Source organism: Mus caroli, chromosome 3 (assembly GCF_900094665.2).
Source record: "Mus caroli chromosome 3, CAROLI_EIJ_v1.1, whole genome shotgun sequence".
In the NCBI taxonomy this organism is placed as follows: domain Eukaryota; kingdom Metazoa; phylum Chordata; class Mammalia; order Rodentia; family Muridae; genus Mus; species Mus caroli.
Genome location: NC_034572.1, coordinates 106,310,826 through 106,335,911, shown reverse-complemented (window position 1 = coordinate 106,335,911; position 25,086 = coordinate 106,310,826). Strand labels below are relative to the sequence as shown.

The following is a 25,086-nucleotide window of genomic DNA, read 5'->3' as shown; positions in this document are numbered from 1 at the left end:
TTAACTACCCTTCCTAAGTGTGACAATGTTTTTACTAGTGTAATTTTGTTGTATAATCAATTACATCTTCATATAAATATATATATGCATATATATATATATATATATATATATAGAGAGAGAGAGAGAGAGAGAGAGAGAGAGAGAGAGAGAGAAGAGAGAGGTTAAAGACTCTCATGAATGGCAGTATTAGTCTCAGTGGAATTTCTAAGTAATGCCTTTCCTTACGAACAATGAAGACATGTACTCTTATATTTCTATGTCCCTAAGGGCATCTCACAAAGGTTACAGTTCATGTCTGTATTGAAGTTTTATGGAGATAAATACCCATGTTCCTTTCAAAGACTTAGATAGATAAATATGTCTGTCAAATTGTACTCAGACTGTCAAGAGTGAGGCATGACACACTCTTTTAGTCCCTGCCCTCTGCTTCTCCCTTTCTTTTCTTTTGTGCAGGCTACCTGCGAAATGTGTAGATATTCTGAATTGCTGATGATAGGGAAATTGAACAGTGCAAACTGCTTCTCACTCTAAGATTGAAATAGAAAGGCAAGCATTTAGAGTCTTCTAGTACAGAAGTTCTCAACATACTGCTTTGTGAGGATATAAGTTAAATGCACAGATTTTACAGCAAAACCTGATCCCCAGAGTTCAATAATGGGGTTCAGATATTAGGCCTCCCATTGTGCATGAGCCAAATGAGACTATCTGAGTACCCAAAGCAGATTATTTCTTGCAGTATTCCTTACATACCCTTTGGAGGATCTGAAACGATGTATCAGCACAAAGAAAGAATGAATAACTATGTTTGAATGAATATATGAAAGTAAGAAGTTATACAATCCATGAATATTTTAGGAGACAAAAAGGGGGACATTAAGTAGTGATATCATGAAAATGGATGGGAATCCAGATGACTAAATTGCCATCTGGAGACTCTTTCAGGATAACATTTTTTGTGCATCTTCTGCTTCCACTTCATTTGGCATAGATTCTCAAAAAAAAAAAAAAAGCAATGAATGGGTAATAGCACACAAAAAAGGGCTCAATTCTTTGTTTGTTTGTTTGTTTGTTTTTAAACTCCATATTTTATTCGACCCTCCAACTGTTCCAAATACCAAACCTTCTCCCCAACATCTTGTCTCAACCACCTACCTCCCACCCCACCAGACCTCTAAACGTCCTGGGGTCTCCAATATCTTGTGCTGGAGGCCTCAAGTCAGCTTGTTTATGCTGCCTGGTTGGTGGTTTAGTGTGTGAGAGATCTTGGAGGTCCAGGTTAATTGAGACTGCTGGTCCTCCTAGAGGATCACCCTCCTCCTCATCTTCCACATTTCACTAATTCAACCACAGAGGTCAGCAGCTTCTGTCCATTGATTAGGTGTGAGTATTTGCATCTGATTCTTTCAGCTGTTTGTTGGGTCTTTTGGAGGAAAGTCATAATAGGTCCCTTTTTGTGAGCGTTCCATATCCTCAATAATACTGTCAGGCCTTGAGGCCTCCCCGTGAGCTGAATCCCATTTTGGGGCCTGTTGTTAAACCTTCTTTTCCTCAGGCTCCTCTCCATTTCCATCCCTGTAATTCTTTCAGACAGGAAGACTTATGACTGTGGGATGGCAACCCCATCTCTCACTCGATGCCCTGTCTTTCTGCTGGAGGAGTGTTCTACAGGATTCCTCTCCTCAATGTAGGGCATCTACTCTAAGGTTCATTCTTTTGATTTCTGAGAGTCTCTCACCTCCCATGTCTCTGATACATTCTGGAGGGTCCCCACAACCTCCTCAAATCTAAAAGAAAAGGAAAAAAGAAAAAAGAAAGAAGGAAGGAAGGAAGGAAAGAAAGAAAGAAAGAAAGAAAGAAAGAAAGAAAGAAAGAAAGAAAGAAAGAAAGTTTAATTTTTATTAAGTGTTATGAAAACTACACATAGTTCTGTTAGCATTTGTAACAAGACAGTATATATATATAAGGAGCCTTAGTGGTTAGAAATTATGGAGGTAATCAAGGACCTACACATAAAACCATATACACTGAATCTAATCAAAAAAGTGGGAAAGAGCCTTGAACACATTGGCACAGGGGAACATTTTCTGAACACAACACCAATGACTCAAGTTCTAAGATCAACAATTGACAAATGGGACCTCATAAAATTGAAAAGCTTCTGTAAGGCAAAGGACATTGTCAATAGGAAAAAACACTTACCCACATATTGGGAAAAAGATCTTTACCAAACCCACATCCAATAAAGGGCTAATATCCAACATATACAAAAAGCTCAAGAAGTTAGAATCCAGAGAACCAAATAACACTATTAAAAATGGGGTAAACAAAGAATTCTCAACTGAGGAATCTTTAATGGCCATAAAGTACCAAACACATAAGTGGATGCTCACAGTCAGCTATTGGATGGATCACAGGGCCCCCAATGGAGGAGCTAGAGAAAGTACCCAAGGAGCTAAAGAGATCTGCAACCCTGTAGGTGCAACATTATGAACTAACCAGTACCCCGGAGCTCTTGACTCTAGCTGCATATGTATCAAAAGATGGCTTAGTCGGCCATCACTGGAAAGAGAGGCCCATTGAACATTGCAAACTTTATATGCCTAGTATAGGGGAACGCCAGGGCCAAAAAATGGGAATGGGTGGGTAGGGAAGTGGGGGGAAGCATATGGGGGACTTTTGGGATAGCATTGGAAATGTAATTGAGGAAAATACTTAATAAAAAAAAATTAAAAAAAAAAAAAAAAGAAATGTTCAACATCCTTAGTCATCAGGGAAAAGCAAATCAAAATGACCCTGGGATTCTACCTTACACGGGTCAGAAAAAAAAAAAAACTCAGGTGATAGCAGATACTGGCTAGGATGTAGAGAAAGAGGAACACTCCTTCATTGTTGATGGGATTGCAAACTGGTACAACCACTCTGAAAATCAGTCTGGCAGTTCCTCAGAAAATCAGACATAGTATTACCTGAGGACCCAGCTCTATGTCACCTGGGCATATACCCAGAAGATGCTCCAACATGTAATAAAAATCCATGCACACTATGTTCATAGTAGCCTTATTTATAAGAGTCAGAAGCTGGAAAGAGCCCACATGCCCTTCAACAAAGGAATGGATACAGAAAATGTGGTACATTTACACAATTTAGTACAACTCAGGTATTAAAAACAATGACTTCATGAAATTCTTGGGCAAATAAATAGATGGAACTAGAAAATCTCATCTTTGAGTGAGGTAACCCAGTCACAAAAGAACACACATGGGATGCACTGATGGATAAGTGTATATTAGCCCAAAAAGTTCGAAATACTCACGTTTCAAGTTACAAACTGTATGAAATCCAAGAAGAAGGAAGACAAAAATGTGGATGCTCCAGTCTTACTCAGAAGGGCAAAGAAAATAATCACGGGAGGTTGAAGAAGGGAGGAATCTGAAAGGGAGAGAGGAGGAGAAGGGAAAAAAGTCCGGATCAGGTGTTGGAAGAGATGGGGGAGAAGTTCAGAGGGTCAGAATATTGAAGGGAGGTGTGTAGAAGTGAGGGATGGGGAACTATGTGTAGCCACTAGATAGTGCCAGATGCTCGGGATTCAAGAGTTTCTCATGACCCAACAGGGATGACATTAGCTGAAATAACCAACAAAGGGGAGAGAGAATCTGTAGAGACCATATCCAGTAGATAGGTATGCCCCCCCTCAATTGATGGATATGTAGCAGAGGATTACATCATCTGGCCTCAGTGGGACAGGAAACCCTTGGACCTATAGAGGCTAGAAGACCTATCATAGGGGAATGATAGGGCACTGAGGTGGGAGATGTGGAAGGGAGGGGGAAGCACCCTCGTAGAAGCAGGGGGAATGGAGGAGGGGATGGGGAGTAAACTGGGAAAAGGAATAACATTTGAAATGTAAATAAATAACCAATAAGAAATTATGCCAGTGGTTGTCAAAAGAGAACATTTTAAAATTATTATCATTATCATTTACTGATGTTTTCAACGGTCTCTATGTAGTTCTGGCTGTTCTGGGACTCAGTAAGTAGACAAGGTTGGTCTCAAAATCATGGATATTTCCCATTTCTCCATCCCATGTGCTGAGATTAATGATTTTTATCACTGTGCCTGACAATAGAATTTTTGTTTTGTTTTGTTCTGTTTTTTGAGACAGGGTTTTTCTGTGTAGCCCTGGCTGTGCTGGAACTCACTCTGTAGACCATGCTGGCCTTGAACTCAGAAATCTGCTTCCCTCTGCTTCCCAAGTGCTGGGATTAAAGGTGTGCGCCACTACTGCCCAGCTAGAATTTTTTAAATAAAAAGCAAGAGATTACTACAGACAAGGGAAACAATCTCATAAGTTAAAATATGTCTCTGTTCTTTTTTCCTTTTCATAAAATTTCTTCATATATATTGCTCTTGAATCTTTCCTGTACACTTACACACACACACACACACACACACACACACACACACACACACACATAGTGTGCTATTCTAATATTGGCACCTAGTATAAACTCAATAATGATTTCAAACTTGGATGATAAGCCTAAAATATTTAATCTAAGGAAGTATTTTCCCTTACTATTTATTTAATCCCATTCTTTAAATGAAAGGTATCTGTAATGTTGCATGAAAATTCTTCAAAAATGTATCCTATAAGTATAAACTATTTTGTTTTGCTCCTCAAACAAAAGAAATTATAAAACTAGTCTGTATCGAGAGCTTTCAAACACATGTTATATCCATTTCTGTGGCATTCTTAGGTCTCAAACACAATATCAAATGCTAGGCTTCACATTTTTCCAACAACCACAAAATTAGGGAAAACTTAATATTAAATTATAGGTGAGAATAAAGAGAAGGGCACAATAAAATATTCCCTTCCTGTGTTTATTGTCAAAAACCAATTTTCAAATTTTGTTTATAAAATATCTCAGTGGTCCAATAACACTCTTTTCCCACAGTGTATTGGATTTGATTGCACTGAGCATCTGAAAAGAGGCAAAAAGCAATCTGTGCAGCTCGGGATGACCTTTATTGCAGCTTTTTCTAAACCCCCTCTCTCATTCTTGCATGCTCAAAGTAATTTAGAAGGCAAAAACTGGCACAATTATACTCTACTTCTTTGTTTTCCTAAACTAAATGATATTGATTTCTATGCATCCATTTAATTGATTGTATAATTATATGCAAACAAAAGTAATTATCAAATGTCCATTCTGTCACAGTGACTAATCAGTTTCTCTGACTCCTGTAATTTACAGGTCCTGGAAATGCTGTGTCAGTGATAATGGTTATTAACACATTCAGCAAACGTTGAATGGTTTACATTAATGGTCAGATAACCTTTATAAATGAAAAGACTTCTACTACATTGTTTAATAAAACCAATAATCAATAAAGAAAGCAGTACAAAATAGCAAACAGCTTTTAAAAACTTTTCTCACCTGTTTGGATAAGATACAATTTACAAAACACATGAAACTCAAGAAGAACAAAGACCAAAGTGTGGACACTGTACCCCTTCTTAGAATTGGGAACAAAACACCCATGGAAGGAGTTACAGAGACAAAATTTGGAGCTGAGACAAAAGGATGGACCATCTAGAGACTGTAATACCCTGTGATCCATCCAATAATCAGCCTCCAAACACTGACACCATTGCATACACTAGCAAGATTTTTCTGAAATATAGTTGTCTCTTGTGAGGCTATGCCGGGGCCTAGCAAACACAGAAGTGGATGCTCACAGTCAGCTATTGGATGGATCACAGGGCCCCCAATAGAGGAGCTAGTGAAAGTACCCAAGGAGCTAAAGGGGTCTGCAACCCTATAGGTGGAACAATATGAACTAACCAGAACCCCCGGAGCTCGTGTCTCTAGCTGCATATGTATCAGAAGATGGCCTAGTCAGCCATCAGTGGAAAGAGAGGCCCATTGGCAAACTTTATATGCCTCAGTACAGGGGAACACCAGGGCCAAGAAGTGGGAGTGGGTGGGTAGGAGAGTTGGGGGGGAGGGTATGGGGGACTTTTGGAATAGCATTAGAAATGTAAATGAAGAAAATACCTAATTAAAAAAAATCCACAGGACTCTGTCAAGCCCTCAGTGCCTGCAAAGACTTAAGTAAGATGTTCACCAAGGAAGCCACACAAACTCATGCTTGGCGTGTCTGGGGGGCTTTCTTTCTGTGCCAGCAGAAAATACATGCATTTCCTGCAGAGGGATAACAAAGCTATAATTGTTTACGGTTTTATTCTATTTTTGTTTTTAAATGTAGGTATTCTGAATTCCCTTTTGATTTGTAACAGGGTTAACTAAAAACAAAGGTGCTATTTACATCAAAAAATTTTTTCTCTGCAATAGCGATCAGCATATAAGAATATTTGTTCCTTCTGAAGCTCACTTGTAAAGATCATTTGAATTCATTTATATTAAACATTTAACAGGCCATATGAAATATGGCTACTGGCCCAGGCTGTAACACTTCTATTAACACTTCCTCTGGATGAGGGCAACAGAGGCTTTCAGTAGATGCCATGTGCTTGGCGGGAGTGACATTCTAAAGAATGGAGTCTGAGAGAAGTAGTAAGTCATGCTCAATTTGAGATGAGGATAGATGTTTATCTAGAACATTATCTACCTTTGAAGACAGTGATGAGTAGGATAGGTGGACTTATGGCAGGAAAAATAATTCCCCTGAGTTCTGTATTTTGTGCTTGCCTCCTAGTCTTTAAATATAAAACCAAACAATAAAATGTAGAAGAGTGATAATGGAAACTGAATGATAAAAATATTATTTGAATGTGAATTTGGGTTTTCCCAATGCTATCAGTTATAAATCTTAGTTATAAATCATTATCTTGTCTTTTATAGACCTGATGCATAGTCTATGTCAAAGCACATCCCTCTCAAATTCAATGTATGCTGAACCCTCGGCCTTCTTTAAATTAGTTCTTTTACTTTTTGATATTATAATATAAATAAATCCTGGTCTCCTTTCTTTTCTTCTCTCCAAAGTCTCCAATACAATTTCTGCCTTTAAAACTAATGACCTCTCATTCAAAAATTTGTTAAAGGCAGAAATCTATCTAGTTATACATATTTATGATTGATATAACCTGTTCACTACGATTACTTTTAGTAGCATATATGTTTCATGGTTGATAATTAGGTGTTAGATAACTAATTTTATTCTTCCTGGAGACTAAACTCACAATGCACACACACACACACACACAATTAAACCAATAAGCACAAGTCATATGTCATTTTAAGTAAAAAAACAACAGCAAATGAGAATGAACTACATATAAATCTTATCAAACAAGTTGTATAAGTTGTGTTTAAACACATTAATGTAGAAATGTCTTAAATATATTGATTAAATCTTATATTTATTTTTATATTTTTTAAGATTGTAACATGATTATATCTTTTTAACCTTTCATTCCCTTCCACTAAAACCCTCCCATAACCCTCTTCTTGCTATCATTTTCATCCCTGGCATCTTTTTACATTGTTACTGCATGTCACAGTGAAAAGTACACGCTTAGGAATAAATTCCACATATGGGATTACAGTTTTGTTAAGAGTGGAAAATAACCCACTTAAAAAAATACTGAGGAAGATAAAAAGTTACCCCATCTAGTGTTGTAAAAAAGTTCATGTTATGTAAATTATTACTAGTCTTCATTAAAATTTGAGTAACAATTTTCATTCCTTAAGCAAAGCAATCTTCAAATTTGTAGAATAAAAATACTAAAAATAACAGGAGTGGTTACAAAATCAAAATTGAGCAAGAGCAATTTGGAATGTGTAGTGTGGAATTTAAACAGTGCAAAAGGGAAGAAATCATCAAAGCAGTGTGTGCACAAATATTTAAGGCATGAAAAAGAGGAGACTGTCCAGAGAGAACTTCATTGCTTGTATCTGATATAGTAGGTAATTATTTGGGGCAAAGAGAGAGAGAAATGCATTCATATCTTTCACCTTACATAAAAGCCAACTCAAAATATGCAAATGAATAAACATAAGACATAATATGAAGCCTCTAGCAGAAATATTGATAAAATCTCTGTCACATGGGTCTTATTAATGTGTTTTTAAATATAACACTAGCCCATTAAGGTTGAAGTAAATAAAAATTAAAATTAAATTAAATCAAATACCGATTGAACAAAGATTTAATGAATAGAGTGAAAAGACAACTTTCTGAATGAGAAAAATATATCTATGAATCAAAATCTATTTGTAATTAATATTTCATAAAACAAAGCAAAGTCTGAGAGTAAACTACAGTCTTAATAAATACACAAGAATGTGAAATGATATTGACAAACAGCGATGCAAGGAACACTTAGGTATGTGAAATTGTATTCATTATAGTTGTTTATTTAGAAAAGAATAATTACAATGATGGAAAACTTTCTAATTTTTGAAGAAGGTTTGATGGATCAGCAAAAAACAATAATTGGAGAGGATATGGAGAAAAGAAGATTGACATCATAGTTTATGGGAGTATAAGCAGACATAATCCTTTTAGTAAAAACTCTAATGATATTCCTCAAAAAGACTACTATCGTGTGATTCTAGAATCTCCCTTTGAAGTGTGCAATGAAATACATAAAATAGTATATTAAACAGATAAGCACAATATATATATATATATATGTGTGTGTGTGTATTGTGTTTATCTCTCTATATATGTATATAGATATAGATATCTATATATATATAGAGAGAGATGGCATTGGAATAATATTCACTAGAAAAAAAAGAAAGAAATAAAGAAAGGACTAAAGTGTGCAATGCTAGGACAATGATAGCAAAGCTTGTGTAAGGAATCAACCAATGTCTGACTTTACTTAAGGTCCATTCCAAGAGACAGAACCTATAACCAAACACTACTGAAAACAAACAAACAAACAAACAAACAAACAATTCCATAAACCTCTTACTGATTTCTTAATATCCACATAGACTGATACCCTAGTTCTGGCATCATCAGAGAAGTTTCCTCTTGCAGGAGATAGTAAAAAATGCAGAGACACACAAACAGACATTATAAAAACTAGGAGACACTGGAACACCCTTCTTAAAATAGGATAGCAGTATCAAATCCCCAACCTCAGACTTAAAGCAGAATGAGTGTAAGAGACAAATTGGATGGAGGACACCAAGAGGGAAAAAAGCAAATGAACAAAACTCATATGAACTCATAGAGATGAAGTAACAAGCACAGGGCCTACACTCATCTACACCAGGTCCCCTCTCATTATCAGTTCAGTGGTTTTCTGGGACTCCTGAGCATGTGAACCAGTGGATCTCTGATTCTTCTGTCTTTCTATCTTCTCTTCTGCCCCTTTCCTTCTGTGGGTCTTTCTTACTTTTGGGAGGTAGGGTGGAGAGGAACTGGAAAGAGCAGAAGGAGAATCTGTAATCAGGACGTATTATATAAGAAAAGATTATTTTTAATAAAAGTATCATTCACAAAAGCTCAGTAAATACATGATGAAATATCACTATTCTTAACCACAAAGGAAATGCATATTGAATCTACACACACTGAGATATTTCTATTCCCACAGCCAGGATGGCAATCATCAAGAAAAAGGAAAGCAATGTACAGCTGCATAGGAAAAAGATGATTTATATATTGCTGGTGGGAATGTGAATTGGTTGAACTGGTAGGAAAATACATTTGGAATTTCCTGTAAAGGAAAATCAATCAATCAATCAATCAATCAATCAATCAATAAAATAAAAAAATAAAGTTGGTACGTGATTTAGCTTACAGCTTTCAATTTTGTACTGCTACGCTTGACAGCCCAGTTCTGGAATCTGCTTAGACACTTTTTAAAGAATGACTGAATAAGAAAACGTAACACACATACATTTGGCCATGAAAGAAAGCATGATGATACCAGAAAAATAATGGTAAGAATTATGTCAAGTTAAATATAAGCATACTGCACATTTTTCACTGTGCAATGTATAAATAGAAGAAGTGAAAGTTGACTGTTGACTGCTTGGGAAAAGATAGGTTGCCAACGAAAATAAAGAAATTAAGTGAGAATAATTGGGAAATTCTTTAAGTATTTTTACTTGTTTTATTAAAGTTTACTATATACAATAATGTCAAAATAAATTACTTTGTAAATATACAAAAACACCACAAAGCTATTAATTTTCAAAGTCACTGTTACTCTTTAAATTCCTGCCAATAATCCATGAAATTTGAGATTTATCCCCTTTCACTTTAAAATTTGCTTCTGTATTTCATGTCTGCTACTGTGTTGAATGTGAATATAAAGTATCTCTAAAACTGTTGACAATGTAGACCATGGGACTATGTTATACCTATATGGAAATATCTTTCTTTCACTTACCTCTGTTTATTAATTTTCACTTGAATTAGATGAAAAATAATGTTTTATGCAACTTTACTCATACCACAATTAAGGTATATGGCATTAAAAGCAAGAGTATCTGAGGTTAATGTTAGACAATCAATAGGCTTTATTCAAATTACCTTAACTACTTGGTATCTATATCAATCTATTAAATAAATATTAAAGAAGTCCAACTTGTACTCTGATAACATTGCCAATATGACAGTGTATTTTCATCAGATTTGACACGTAACAAGACATACACTTCTCCTAATGAAAAACAGATGATAATGTTTGCTGCAAATAAAATATTTTAACTAAATGGGGTTAAGGTTTTGTTAAGCTTCCAAAATTTGGAGCCTAAAATTTCACATACATAAAAGTTTATCTGTTATAGTATTCTGTCTCCTAAGAACTATGGAAATTAAAAAGCAAAATATTACCTACATGGTTGTTCAAATATGAACATAATGAGGACAACAGGAACAACATACTTAGTAAAGAACACAGGAATTAGTTATCTAATTTAAAATGAAAGCCTGAAAACATACATACGAGCAGCAGTATACAGATAAAGCAGAATATGTGTGTGTGTGTGTGTGTGTGTGTGTGTGTGTGTGTGTGTGTGTGGCGTGTACAAGTACACAGCTAATAACAAATAATAAAAATGATGCTGTACATTTGAAAGAGAACAAGCAGGAAAACAAGGGAAAGTTTGGAGGGAATAAAGGGAAGTAGAAATATTGCAATAAATATGTAAGTAAATTTAAAAATAATAAACAGAAAATTATTTCTTTCTTAAGAACTCTATTAAAGGTGTTTTCCCTGGAAGGCTGACTAGTTTCCATGGGTAGTTCTTCATAGTCATTCTCTGAGTGTAGTTGCTACTAGTATTACCTCAGATTTTCAGCGGTACTTGATCCCTGTGTGGGCACCAATTACTTTTTATTTTTACTTTGTATTTTACATGTTTAATGGTAATGCATTCATAAGAGAATGATTGAACCAAGTTTGTTAATATAATAAAGTAGAATAAAATTTTCCATAGTTTTAAAGTTATTTTCTTGAAGAGAAAACACTGTGAAATATTTTCAGCTTTCATTGCTATTTCATTGTTCATGCTATCTTATGACAGTGGTTGGAGAAAATGGAATGTACACATTTCTTCCCTAGGAAAAATTGCTTTGGTGAATTTATGGTGTTTTGTATAGAACAGATTCTACTGATGCAAGAGAGCCTAAGGTATAATGTTTTGTACATGAGCTGCAAAGATGTGAAAACTTTTCTGTAGTAGGAATAGGAGATCCTTATTTATTTATTCTTCATAAAACATTTCCCAACCACAGCCCTGCCTCCTTTTCCTCCTTGGAGTTCTCCCTTTTCCCATCTCCCACAGATTCACTGCTCCTTTGTTTTCCTTTAGAGAATAGTGGGACCCAATGATATCAACCAACTCGGCATAATATGATGAGAGATGACATATTATATTTTACACTATTTATCTTTTTAATATTATTAAAATTTAGGGACTTGCAGCCCAGTGGTTAAGAGTAAGGACCAAGTTTCAGTTCTTACATTGTGGCACCCTCCAAACTTAACTCTAGTCTCTGAGGATTGGGTACCCTCTCTGTCCTCTGTCAATTTTTACATGCCTTCATGCTTAGAAACTTACAAACACATTATACATATGTTTACAGATCAGAAAATGTCCATAGATCAATATATGAGTGTGTCTAGTTTCACAAATTAAAGGTCATTCTTATAAATAATAATACACAGAAATAATACTTGGATCATTTGTTCAGTTCTACAAATTGTCATGACATATCTGATTCAGAGTTAGAACTTTATCTCACCTATGAAAAGTAGCAAGATATACAATATGTGGAAATTGCTGTGAAGGAGCAAATGAATTCCCTTCTCATGACTGCTGAGTGGCAAGTGCCTTAAAAATTGAAACCATTTTTTTTTCATGTACATGTCTAGAAACTGTTGGTATATATATATATATTTTAAAAAACTGTGAGACTCTGTTAATTTTTAGGTGTTTAACTTTATTTCAGAAACAAAGTTACATAAGTGTCCCGCCATCATCCATTTGTATATTTTAAATCAAGCAAGAATCAAAAATAACTGAATGCATGAAGATCAACTGCAGTTCTCTTCCTATGTTCCAAGGCTTCTCTTCTGATATAGAACTTTAATTTACATCATTATGCTAGTTGTAACACAATATAATAAGCCAACACATATATTTTATCATGTATCAGCATATTTTCTGATTTTTTGGTTAAGCAAGCAGCCAATTGTAAGAATATAATCATGATAGACATTATAATTTCATTTACGCATTTAGAATCGCTCTTAAAGCAAATTGATGAAGACAACAATGAGGTAACTTTGTTTATGACAAGGAAGTAATGAACAGTGTAAACATTGCAGGTGTCTGCCCCCCATGCACATGCATCGCCATTGTGATTAATTTTACAAAATCTCATTTTATACAAACTTAGCAGTGACTCTAAAACTTGTTGAAAATTATTTTCCTTCCCTTACAACAGATAGGTTGTTGTGGTTCATAGAATCATAAGGAAAGGCAATTCCTAATTTCTTTCTTAGTCCATAGTCATTTGAGACAATACTGAGTTTGGGACCAGTTATGCTACAGCACCTGTGAGAGTACAGAATCACTTTGACCACCACAGATTTCATAAAACACCAGCAAATTAGTTCCATTTTTAATTCACCATTCACCTGGCTTCGAATTGTGTTAGAGGTTATTTTTTATTGAAGAAGTAGAGTTACTTTTATTAGATAAGAAAATATCGCATTTAAACAACCAGAGAAAAATGAAGATAAATGAATCAAGTTTAGAAAGGTTTATCCCAAGAGTGAAGGTGACATGTGATTAATAACATTCAGAGAATTCCATTCTGCTACCATTACAAAACAAAACAAAAACTACTACAGTCAAAATATAAATTTTAGTACAGTTTTGTTCATAAAGGAATGCTTTGTGTGTGTGTGTGTGTGAGAGAGAGAGAGAGAAAGAGAGAGAGAGAGAGAGAGAGAATTGAATCATTGAGTTGTGGGTTAACAATTACTTAGATAGATGTACTATGGCAATTACTGTCATTGACTATTTTGTACTTCAGGTGTATACATGGATGAATACATAACTAGGTGTAGATCACTTGCTTGAAATGGGGAAAGGACCTGTATTAGATGCACAGTATAGGAATGCAAAGATTTAGAAACTGGGCATAGGACCACCATCCCTCCACTTGCTCCAAATATGCCACATAATAAAAATGCCCAGTGTGCTCTAAATTTAAAATTCTACTAATACCATTTAACAAACTTCTACACATTCTGTGTTGTCATTCTGAATATCTATACTTTCATGATTTATAGCTTGTATCATATATGTAATATATATCTTCTTTTCATTTGAAACATTTCCTCAGTAACCATGTCACTGTGTGTCACTGGGTTAACCTTAAAATAAACTCTTCACTCGTGTGAATCTATTTTGAACCACTGAGAATTTCTTTTTAAAAACCTTCATTAAAATGTCACAACTTAAGTGACTCAGGGACATCTAAAGTCACACTTTGTTCTTCATGAATACTTTGCTATTTCAACACTAAATTCTAGCACAGTACCAGAGATCTTTAATGCTGGCAAATTAAAGTTCTCAAAGTGTGTATATGGCAAAGATAAATAAGTGATGAGTGGCATCTGTTTTAATTTTTTTTTTCACTTCTTGAACTAAGAATTTTATTTTAATGCCTATGGCTCTTTAAAAATAAAATAACTAATTTTAACATTAAAATAAATACCAACTTGATACCCAAAGGATCCATCAGAATTGTCTTAATTTCTCAAATTATGATCAGAATCTCCTAGAGTCCATTCTCATTTATCCAGTTCATGAAAAATGATGAAATATTGTGAACTACTATGCCAGAAAATGTTATGAAATCTATCAGTAAACTATTATTAGTTTTGGATTTTTTTAGATGCTTATTTTAAATCCATTATATTTTTAAAAATAATAGTAGCTATTTTTATAAAATTAAAGTAATTTTTATATATTTGCTATAAAACCCATGAAGAAGTGTTTTTTCTACTGTATTTATAACCTGGCTTCCTTATACTTGCTAAATTTTATTATTCTGACCCACTGAACTGTGTTTAAGCTACAACATACTAAATAACTGTAAGCATCTTCAGAGAAGGCACTTCTGTTGAAAAGTTGGCAAAGTCCAAATTTCACTGCATATTTTGGCAACATTTGAACTGCATTATGTGAAAAATTCTGGCAGTATTTATTGGAATTTTCTGAACTATATCAAGAAATCAGCACTGGCAAATAGATAGCTGGAACTATTTGCTTTTTCTAAATAGGGCAGTGTGTAAGCTGGAGACTACAGAAAACCAATAGATGAAGCAGGTGGGAGACAGACTCAGAATGGGAAGACTGCCAGATGATCAGTTCCACCAAGATTTTATTATCTAACCAGAAACACATTTTGTTGATATTGAGACTTCTTCCCTCTAGATTAACTTCTGCCAACTGGATACAGTTCAATGCACATAATGGCCATAACTATACAGAGGCAGGTAACTGATTAGCAATATAAACTATTCTTCTCCAAATATTTTTCCCTGCACATAGCCAAGATTGTGAGATGACCATGCAACATCAGCTATTTTCCCACCTCTTTATGTAGGACAAACTAAGAAATACATGTTTGTGCTTTCTTCACAGCAAATGTGTTTTTACAACTGAAACAGCAGAGAAGCCGAATGCAATTGCCTTACTAGCGTGAACTAATAGATTTACAAAGTTATCTTTAGCAAAAGTAATACATTCTATAATAGATGATGTGGTGTGGGAGAGACCAACTCATAATCCAGAATATATTTTCTGATTGTTTTTCTAGACCTGAAAGAGATAATTTACAGAGTTATTTCAGTAGAACAAGAAAGATAAGATTGAAGAGAAAAAATATTTGCTAAAGAATACTAGTAACAATTGACAATGAGTATGATGAGTTCTCATATAGAGAACTCGTAAGATTGAAGAAAGAAATAGCTATTTTTAAAACTATCTGTGTGCTTGCAGACAGGAGCCCAAAGCCCAACAAGCAGCTGAAAGAGTCAGATGTAGACCAACAATCTTAACTGGGAAGACCAGCAATCTCAACTGATTTGGACTCTGAGAACTCTCAGACACAGAACCACCAACCAGGCACCTATAGACCTATACACCTATACACCTGCTGATATGAGGCTCCCGACACATATACAGCAAAGGAATACCTGGAGAGAAGATGCACCTAACCGTAGAGAGACTTGAGGCCCAGGAGGTGGGAGAGTCTAGTGAGTTGGGGGTGGTGGGGTGGGGACATCCTCTCAGAAACAGTGTGTGTGTGTGTGTGTGTGTGTGTGCAGAAGTTATGTGATGAGGAGCAGTTGGCCCAGGGGAAGAGTATTTAATATGAATTCTTCTGAACCACATATGGATCAGTTTATGTTATTTTGAAAAACTGTAATTTTTTGGGGGGGTGGGCAAATGTCCTGTATTCATTTGTTACACATTGCTCTTTGCTATCTAATGGCTTCACTTGCTGACACACATAGCTTACTTTAAAGTCTGTGTATGATAGGGTATTGCAGATAAAAGTATTACCATGAAATACAATCGAGGTGGTTAAAATGGTTTGTAAGTAGAAGCTGGTTTACAAAATTACAGAAACTGTCAGTTTTATATTCTACAAAGGGAAGGCTCAGGGAGTAGGTTGGGCAAAAAAATAGGAAACTCGAAAAGCATGTATGCCCTAAAAAGCTGTTAATCCGGGAGAATCCTTGTACTTGGAAGACATTCAACTCTTAGTATGTACAGTTGTATGGATAAAACAAATTTATTAAATCTACTACATACCAACTATTTTAAAGTACTGTCTCAAAAACTTACAGAATAAAACTTAATGAAAATGCCTAACCACTCCATTTCCAGTAAATTTAAATTATAAAATTCATTATTATTGAAACACGAAGACACATTAAAATACATCTCTTCAATTACATTAATTACACAGTCAGTTTACATGTTAATTTAGAGCGATGAGCTCTCTTGGGGCCTAGGATCACCCATTTACCAACCTTTTAATTTGTTCTTTGATCCCAAAATTTACATTTAAAAAAGTAATCACAAACATGTCTTGGTACAAGATGCTACACAAAAGTAAGCTGGGTGAATTCTTAACATTTACATTTTTTTCTAAATATTTGTTTTATTTTTAAGATGTGTGTATGCATATATGTCCTCACATAGGGATTTGTCTGTCAGGACAAGTGCTTGCCGAAAGATCAGATGTTGAGTTGTATGGATCAGGACTTACAGGCTAACATAAGAGATGCATGCTAAACTCCAGTTCTCTGGAAAAACAGTGTGTACCCTTAACCTCTGACTCATTCTCCATCCCTGTTTTGTAAAAGTATAAATATACAGATTTTAAGAATAATTTCTGAGGTATTGAATTCCTTTAACATTAAGAAAAAAGGTAGTAGGTCTGTCAATGTTGTTCTTATAAATTGTTGGCTTAACTAAATGTGAGTTATCACATTTTATTAGTGACAGTTCGGTTCTTTCTCCAGATGAATGGAAATGCACAAACATTCATTGATTTAGGAATCTTAGTTGTAGTCGTTATATCAATTTACTGGCAAGCTGTCCTTTAAATGGTTCCTTTTTTATTAAGCTTGTTAAGAGTTTGTATTTATCAAAATCACTGGGGCAAAAGAAATTTGTTTTTAAAAAATATATAAAAAGAGGGAAGTGGGTTCATGAAAAATTTCAGAAGGCCATACATGAATAGCATCTTAAAATATGTTTAAAAGTAGGAAAACTTGAATATTTAAAGAAGAAGTTACTTTTTTTGTTATCAAAAGTTGAGACTTTGAAGTTGGGGATAGAAATGAGCTTTTAATCCAGAACACACGTTTCTTGCCTCCAGGAGAGAAGAACTCAGACCTATTTTAAATCAATTCTGGGATGCAATTTCCCATTAGAACGTTAAGTTTGATTTCTTCTATGACTTCTGCTATGCTATACTGGCCATATTTTCTAATCATGAAGGGATATAAAATATAGTTCCATTACATCTTCAGTGTATCAGCCCTTCCTAATCATTCACTGACAGTTTTCTCACGTGATCAAAACTATTCACTAGGTTGCAGAATGGTCACAATAGCTCTCAAGATAATTACTTTAAATCAAAACATCCCATAAAACAAACACATATTTCAGTTAAATTCAAAAGTATTAATTAATGGATTCATGTCTACATTTTTAATCTGTAGGTAATATACATGCATTTTTTTATTTTAAGTTTTAGAAATTTCACGCTATTTACCATAATTTAATGTTGTCAAAGTGCATAGATATGAACTTTATTGAGAACTGGAAATATCTGAAAGGTATGATTAATAACTCCTGAAATTTTGTCTTAAGTTTTTATAACTCAATTATTGACACCCTCAGTTGATGCCTATTCTTCTGTCTAGAAAACAAATTATTTTTTGTGAGTCATACAAGTAATATTTTATGACAATATTTAGAAAAAAATTAATGTCTGCACTGGGAGCTGACCCTGTGGCACAGTGCTACATACCCAAATACCACCTGGAGAGAGCTGAGCACAGTTAAGACAACTACTTCTGCTCAAATTCTTGGCCCAAGAAGGACCTGCCCAGAGACATCAGGACACAGGAACCAAGAAACAACCAGGAACAGGATACTTCTGGTTTCTGTCTGCACCCCAGAGCTGATGCTAAGCCACAGCTCTCCATACCCAATTTCCTCTGAGAAAGAACTGGTTTCTTAGGAGTACTGACATACAGCCTAGAAGGAGGGACAAGCAACAGTTAGAGACAGCAAGAATAGCTAATGCCAGAGATAACCAGATGGTGAGAGGCAAAGGCAAAAATATAAGCAACAGAAACCAAGGTTATTTGGCATCACCAGAACCCAGTTTTCCCACCACAGCAATCTCTGGATACCTCAACACACCAGAAAAGCAAGACTCTCATTTAAAATCACATCTCTTGATGATGATTGAGGACTTCAAGAAGGACATAAATAATTCCTTTAAAGCAATATATAGGAGGACACAGATAAACAGATATAAGCACTTAAAAAGCAAACACAAAAATCCCTTAAAGAATTACAGGAAAATAAAACTAAACAGTTGAGGAATTGAAAAAAAAACATCCAGGATCTACAAATGGAAATAGAAACAATAAAGTAATCACAACGGGAGACAACCCAGGAGATAGAAACCTAGGAAAGAAATTAGGAGTCATAGATGCAAGCATCACCAACAGAATACAAGAGATGGAAGAGAGAATCTCAGGTGCAAAAGATTCCATAGGTGCAGAGATTACAATAGAAAATGTTGACACAACAGTCAAAGAAAATGCAAAATGCAAAAAACCCCTAACCCAAAACATCCAGGAAATCTAGGACACAATGAGAAGACCAAACCTAAGGAAAATAGGTATAAAAGAGAGTGAAGATTCTCAATTTAAAGGTCCAGTAAATCTCTTCAACAAAATTATAGAATAAAACTTCCCTAACCTAAAGAAAGAGATGTCCATAAACATACCAGAAGCCTAAAGAACTCCAGAAAAGAAATTTCTCCTGTCACATAATATTAAAAACACCAAATATACAAAACAAAGAAATAATTTTAAAAGCAGTAAGGGAAAAAGATCAAGTAACATATAAAGGCAGACCTATCAGAATTACACCAGACTTCTCACCAGAAACTATGAAAGCTGGAAGATCCTGAGCAGATCTCATACAGACCCTATGAGAACACAATGCCAGCCCAGGCTACTATACTCAGCAAAACTTTCAATTACCATAGATGAAGAAAACAAGATATTCCATGACAAAACCAAATTTACACCATATCTTTCCACAAATTCAGCCCTAGAAAGGATAATAGATGGAAAACACCAACACAAAGAGGGTAACTCTACCCTAGAAAAGGCAAGAAAGTATTATTCTTTAAACAAAACCAAAAGAAGATAGCCACACAAACATAAAAATAACATCAAAAATAACAGGAAGCAACAATAACTTTTCCTTTAATATCTCAATATCAATAGATCGATTCCCCAATAAAAAGACATAGACTATCCAACTGGATATGTAAACGGGCCCAGAATTTTACTGCATACAGGAAATGCACCCCAATGCCAAAGACAGACACTACCTCAGAATAAAGGGCTGGAAAACAATTTTCCAAGCCAAAATGTCCCAAGAAGCAAGCTGGCGTGACCATTCTAATATTGAAAAAAATCATCTGTCAACCAAAGTTATCAAAAAAAATAAGGAAGGACACTTCATACTTATCAAAGGAAAAATCTACCAAGAAGTACTCACAATTCTGAGCATCTATGCTGCATATGCAATGACACCGATATTCATAAAAGAAACTTTACTAAAGCTCAAAGCACACATTACACCTCACACAATAATAGTGGGAGAATTCAACAACACATTCTCATCAATAGACTGATCATGAAAACACAAACTAAACAGAGACACATTGAAACTAACAGATATTATGAACCAAATGGATTTAACTGATATCTATAGAACATTTTATCCTAAAACAAAAGAATACACCTTCTTCTCAGCACCTCATGGCACCTTTTCCAAATTGATAATGTAATCAGTCACAAAACAGGCCTCAGCAGATACAAGAAGACTGAAATAATCCCATGCATCCTATCAGATCACTATGAACTAAGGCTGGTCTTAACAACAAAAACAACAAAAAGTTCACATACATGCAGAAGGTGAACAATGCTCAACTCAATGATAACTTGGTCAAGGAAGAAATAAAGAAAGAAATTAAAGACTTTAGAATTTAATGAAAATAAAGGCACAATATACCCAAACTTATAGGACACAATGAAGACAGTGCTAAGAGGAAAACTATAGTTCTGAATGCCTCCAAAAAGAAACTGGAGAGAGCATACACTAGCATCTTAACAGCACACAGGAGAGCTCTAAAACAAAAGAATCAAGTACAGCTTGTAGGACTAGATGGCAGGAAGTAATCAAACTCAGGGCTGAAATAAACCAAGTAGAATCAAAAAGAATTATACAAACAATCAACCAAACCAGGAGCTGGTTCTTTGAGAAAATCAACTAGATAAACCATTAGAGAGACTAACCAGAGGGCACAGAGAGAGCATCCAAATTTAAAAAAAAAAACTTATAAATGAAAAGGGAGATAGAACAAGAGAAACTGAAGAAATTTAAAAAATCATCAGACCCTACTACAAAAGCCTATATTCAACAAAACTGGAAAATCTGAATGAAATGGACAATTTTCTACAGATACCAAACACCAAAATTAAGTGAGGCTCAGATAAACTAGCCAATCAGTTCCATAACCCCTAAAGAAATATAAGCAGCCATTAAATATTTCCCAATCAAAAAAAGATTTATTTCAGAGTTCTATCAGACCTTCAAAGAAGACCTAATATCAATACTCTTCAAATTATTCCACCAAATAGATACAGTAGGAACACTATCCAATTCATTCTATGAAGCAAATCACAAAGAACACACATGGTATGCACTCACTGATAAGTGGATATTAGCTCTTAAGATTGGAATAACCAACATACAATTCAGAGACCACATGAAGTGGAAGAATGAGGAAGACCAAAATGTGGGTGGTTCGGTTCTTCTTAGAAAGGGTAACCAAATACTCATGGGAGCAAATATGGACACAAAGTGTAGATCAGAGACTGAAGGAAAGGCCACCCAAAGATTGTCCCTCCTGGGCATCCATCCTGTGTACAGTCACCAAACACAGACTCAATTGTGGATGCCAAGAAATGTTTGCTGACGGGGGCCTCATATAGCAGTCTTCTGATGCTCTTCCATAGCCTGACAATTACAGATGTGAATCCTTGCAACCAACCTTGGACTCAGCAGAGGGGTCCTCAATGGAGGAGTTAGAGAAAAGACTGAAGGAACTGAAGGGGTTCACAATCCCATAGGAAGAATAAAAATATCAACCAACCCAACTCCCAGAACTCCCAGGGACTAAACTACCAACCAAGGAGTGCACATGGAGGGACCCATGGCTCTAGCTGCATATGTAGCAGAGGATGGCCTTGTCATGCAACAATGGGAGGAGAGGCCCTTGGCCCTGTGAAGGCTAGATGCCCCAGGTAGGGGAATTCTAGGAAGGGGAGGTGGTAGTAGGTGGTTTGGTGGGGAAATCATTTCATAGAAGGGTGGGATAGGGGGTTTTGGGGGTAGAGGGAAAACCAGGAAAGGGGATAACATTTGAAATGTAAATAAAGAAAATATCAAAAATAAAAAAGAAGTATAAAACACTCATATATGATTATTAACACAAAGATCTAGGAATATAAATAATATAGCTAGAAATGTGCTAGATTCAAAGATATAGAATCAAAACACAGTTACATCAGACTTGCACATTATCATAGCCAAATTACTTAGCAGCAGTGTTAGTAGCTAGAAAAAACTGCCATAGACTGTATTGGGAAGTGCTCTAAATGTGATCATAAACTACTTGCTTCATGAATCCTTTACATCCCTTTTAAGTTCAGTACATCATCCTCTATCTCTCCTAAAATCTTATTATTTACTAGAATCAGAAATATTTTTTCTTTATTGCCACAAAACTTTTACTTAAACAGGACTTAAACATGAGCATAGCCATTCCAAAATACTCCTTATTTCACACATGAATCTATGAACATCAGAAGGCCACAGCAAGTTAGGTAATTAAGTTGTGTTGTGAAGGGATTGATGAGTTGTAGTGACATTAAATAAGAACTGAGCTTCTCCTGAGCATAATTAATGACTAGTTAATAAATAGAACTTTGATGTTAGAAGCAAGTAAAGGCACAATAGGCTTTGACATATTACAAAGCACGCATCACCTATCTTTCAAACTCAGTTTTACTATAAATGGCTCTCTATCTAAACACACAATCTCAAGAATCTAATGTAATGTATTCAATGTAAGTCAAAGTAAAATTAGAAATTTTGGTTCAATAAAGTCTGAAACAATTATTGAGTATGGTAGTCGCCATTTGAATATTTTTCCATTAACAAAACAATTAATTCACTTATTTAGAAAAATAATAACACAAGGTTTGCAACTGTTAAGATATACAAGCAAAATCTGAATTTTTGGATCAGTTAAAAAAAATCCTTCAACCTACATAAAAACTCATTTAGTGTAATGAAAAGAAGGAACATATGTCCCTGGGAAATATCCTAACTGATTCTGAAATAAAATGGGCAAAATGATTTTAACAAAAAAATAAAAAAAGAAACATAGCATTATAAAACTGCAACAAAGCAATTTAATAATTAGATGTAAGAAGTGTTAGAAGAGAAACTGGAAGCCGCTGACTTTGTTCTCTTCCCTGTCTTGCAAGATAGAGGGTAAAAAAAGGAAGCCTAATACAAAGGAGAAGAAACTTGCAGCCAAAAAGGCTGGCAGTGTTGCTATTGCTGCTCATCCTCTCATGTTCAAGACACTGGTTCAGCCAAAAAGAATGACCCCAAAGTTAAAACGCCCAGGAAGTGGAAGCCCTATTGCAGCCTTAACTCTGTCCTGGTTAGAGGAATTAGCAGGTACTGCAGATCTGCTATGTATCACACAGAAAGGCCTTGTGCGAAAGGAAATACTCAGCTGCCAAATCCAAGGTTGAAAAGAAGAAGAAAAAGGAGAAGGTCCTTGCTACTGTCACAAAAACACTTGGTGGAGACAAGAACGGTTGTAACCAGGTAGGGAAGCTTCACAAAATGCCTGGATAGTATCCTACCGACCACGTGCCTCTGAAGATGCTGAGCCATGGCAAAAAGCCCTTTGGTCAACATGTGAAAAGGTTGAGTTCCAGCATCATTCCTAGGACCAGACCGTCCTGATTATCCTCATGGGGTGTCACAGGGGCAAGAGAGTGGATTTCTTGAAGAACCTGGGCAGCAGCTTATTACTTATGTCTGGACCTCTCACCGTCGACAGAATTCCTTTGTGTAGAACACACCAGAAGTTTGTCATCACCACCTCAACAAATGTTTATATCAGCCAGGTTAAAATCTCCAAACACCTGAGCGATGCTTCCTTCAAGAACAAGCAGATGCTCAATCCCAGGCACCAGAAGGGCTGGATCTTAGATATGGAGAAGGAGAAATACGAGATTACAGAGCAGCTCAAGGCTGATCAGAAAACTGTGGACTTGCAGATTTTGCCAAAGATGAAAGCTGTTCTGGGGCTACCTGCGATCCCAGTTCTCCCTGATAAACAGGATATATCCTCACAAACTGGTGTTCTAAACTGCTAACAACCTAACTAAACAGCTTTATATGTTTTTACAAGAAGTGTTTAAAGAGGTTGGAGAGAAGGCTTAAACAGGTACTAAGGTTTCCGAGGATATAGGTCTGGTTGCCATCATAGCGACTGATATCAGCTGCTCACCCCTTTATAACTTCAACTCTAGAGGATCTGAGATCATTTTTGGCCTCTATGGGTACTACAGTCACATGCATAAATCAGTACACATATACACATAGTAAAATATAACATTAAAACCAAAGCTGTGTACTTAGTACACATCTTCATTTGTAATAGAGTTATTCAGGCTGAGTGTGGTGCTTTGAATGCTTGGCAATAGGAAGTGGACACTGTTAGGAGGTGTGGCCTCATGGGAGGAGGTGTGGCCTCATGGGAGGAAGTGTGGCCTCATGGGAGGAGGTGTGGCCTCATGGGAGGAGGTGTGGCCTCATGGGAGGAAGCACTGCACAGTGGACTTTGAGGCTTCCTACGCTCAGGCTCTGCCCAGTGAGGAAGAGAAGCTCCTCCTAGCTGCCTAGAGAAGACTGTTTTCTCCTGGCTACCTTTGGATCAAGATGTAGAACTCTCGGAACCTTTTCCATCAAGTCCTCCTTCAGGCTGCCATGCTTCTCACTATTATTATAATGGGTGGAACTTCTGAAAATATAAGCCAGCCCCAACTAAGTGTTTTCCTTTATAAGAGTTGCGTTGGTCATAGTATCTCTTCACAGTAATAGAATTCCTAATTAAAACACGGAGCAAACCCTGAACTATCACTTGTGAGGACAAAAAGAACCGAGTAATTGTGCTGTCAGATATTTTCACTTTATATAAATTTGAATGATTTCATGTATTTGTGGCATTTTACATATTCTGAATCTTCCTACTAGCATGTATGTACCACAGTATGAATTTATAAAAATACTAAATCTAAATGTTAGAATAAAAATGTTTGATTTACAATGGTGACCTGCTTGCAAGATATACTATTGCAGTGGGAAACTTGTGGGATGAGCCAACCACTATCTGATTGTTGAAGACAACCCACATTGAGCTCAAAATGCCTTGAACCCCTAATAATAACAACAACAACAAAAACCGACCGGGGTTACCATGTTTTAAAGCGCAAGGCTGTGGTCTCTTGTGGGCTCCAATATAAACAGTATTGTTGGATCCAATATAAGTAGTAAGAGTCTTCAAGGATTGCTTCTTTGGCATAAGCACCTTGTGATGTTCTTTCTGAAATTATTCTTAGTACTTATCATTCTCCTTATCTAT

General features: G+C 35.7%; 1 pseudogene; it reads left to right on the top strand.

The window, feature by feature from the left end:
* Nucleotides 1–21,652: 21,652 nt before the first annotated feature.
* On the top strand, nt 21,653–23,810 carry LOC110291905 (annotated as a pseudogene).
* Nucleotides 23,811–25,086: the final 1,276 nt, after the last annotated feature.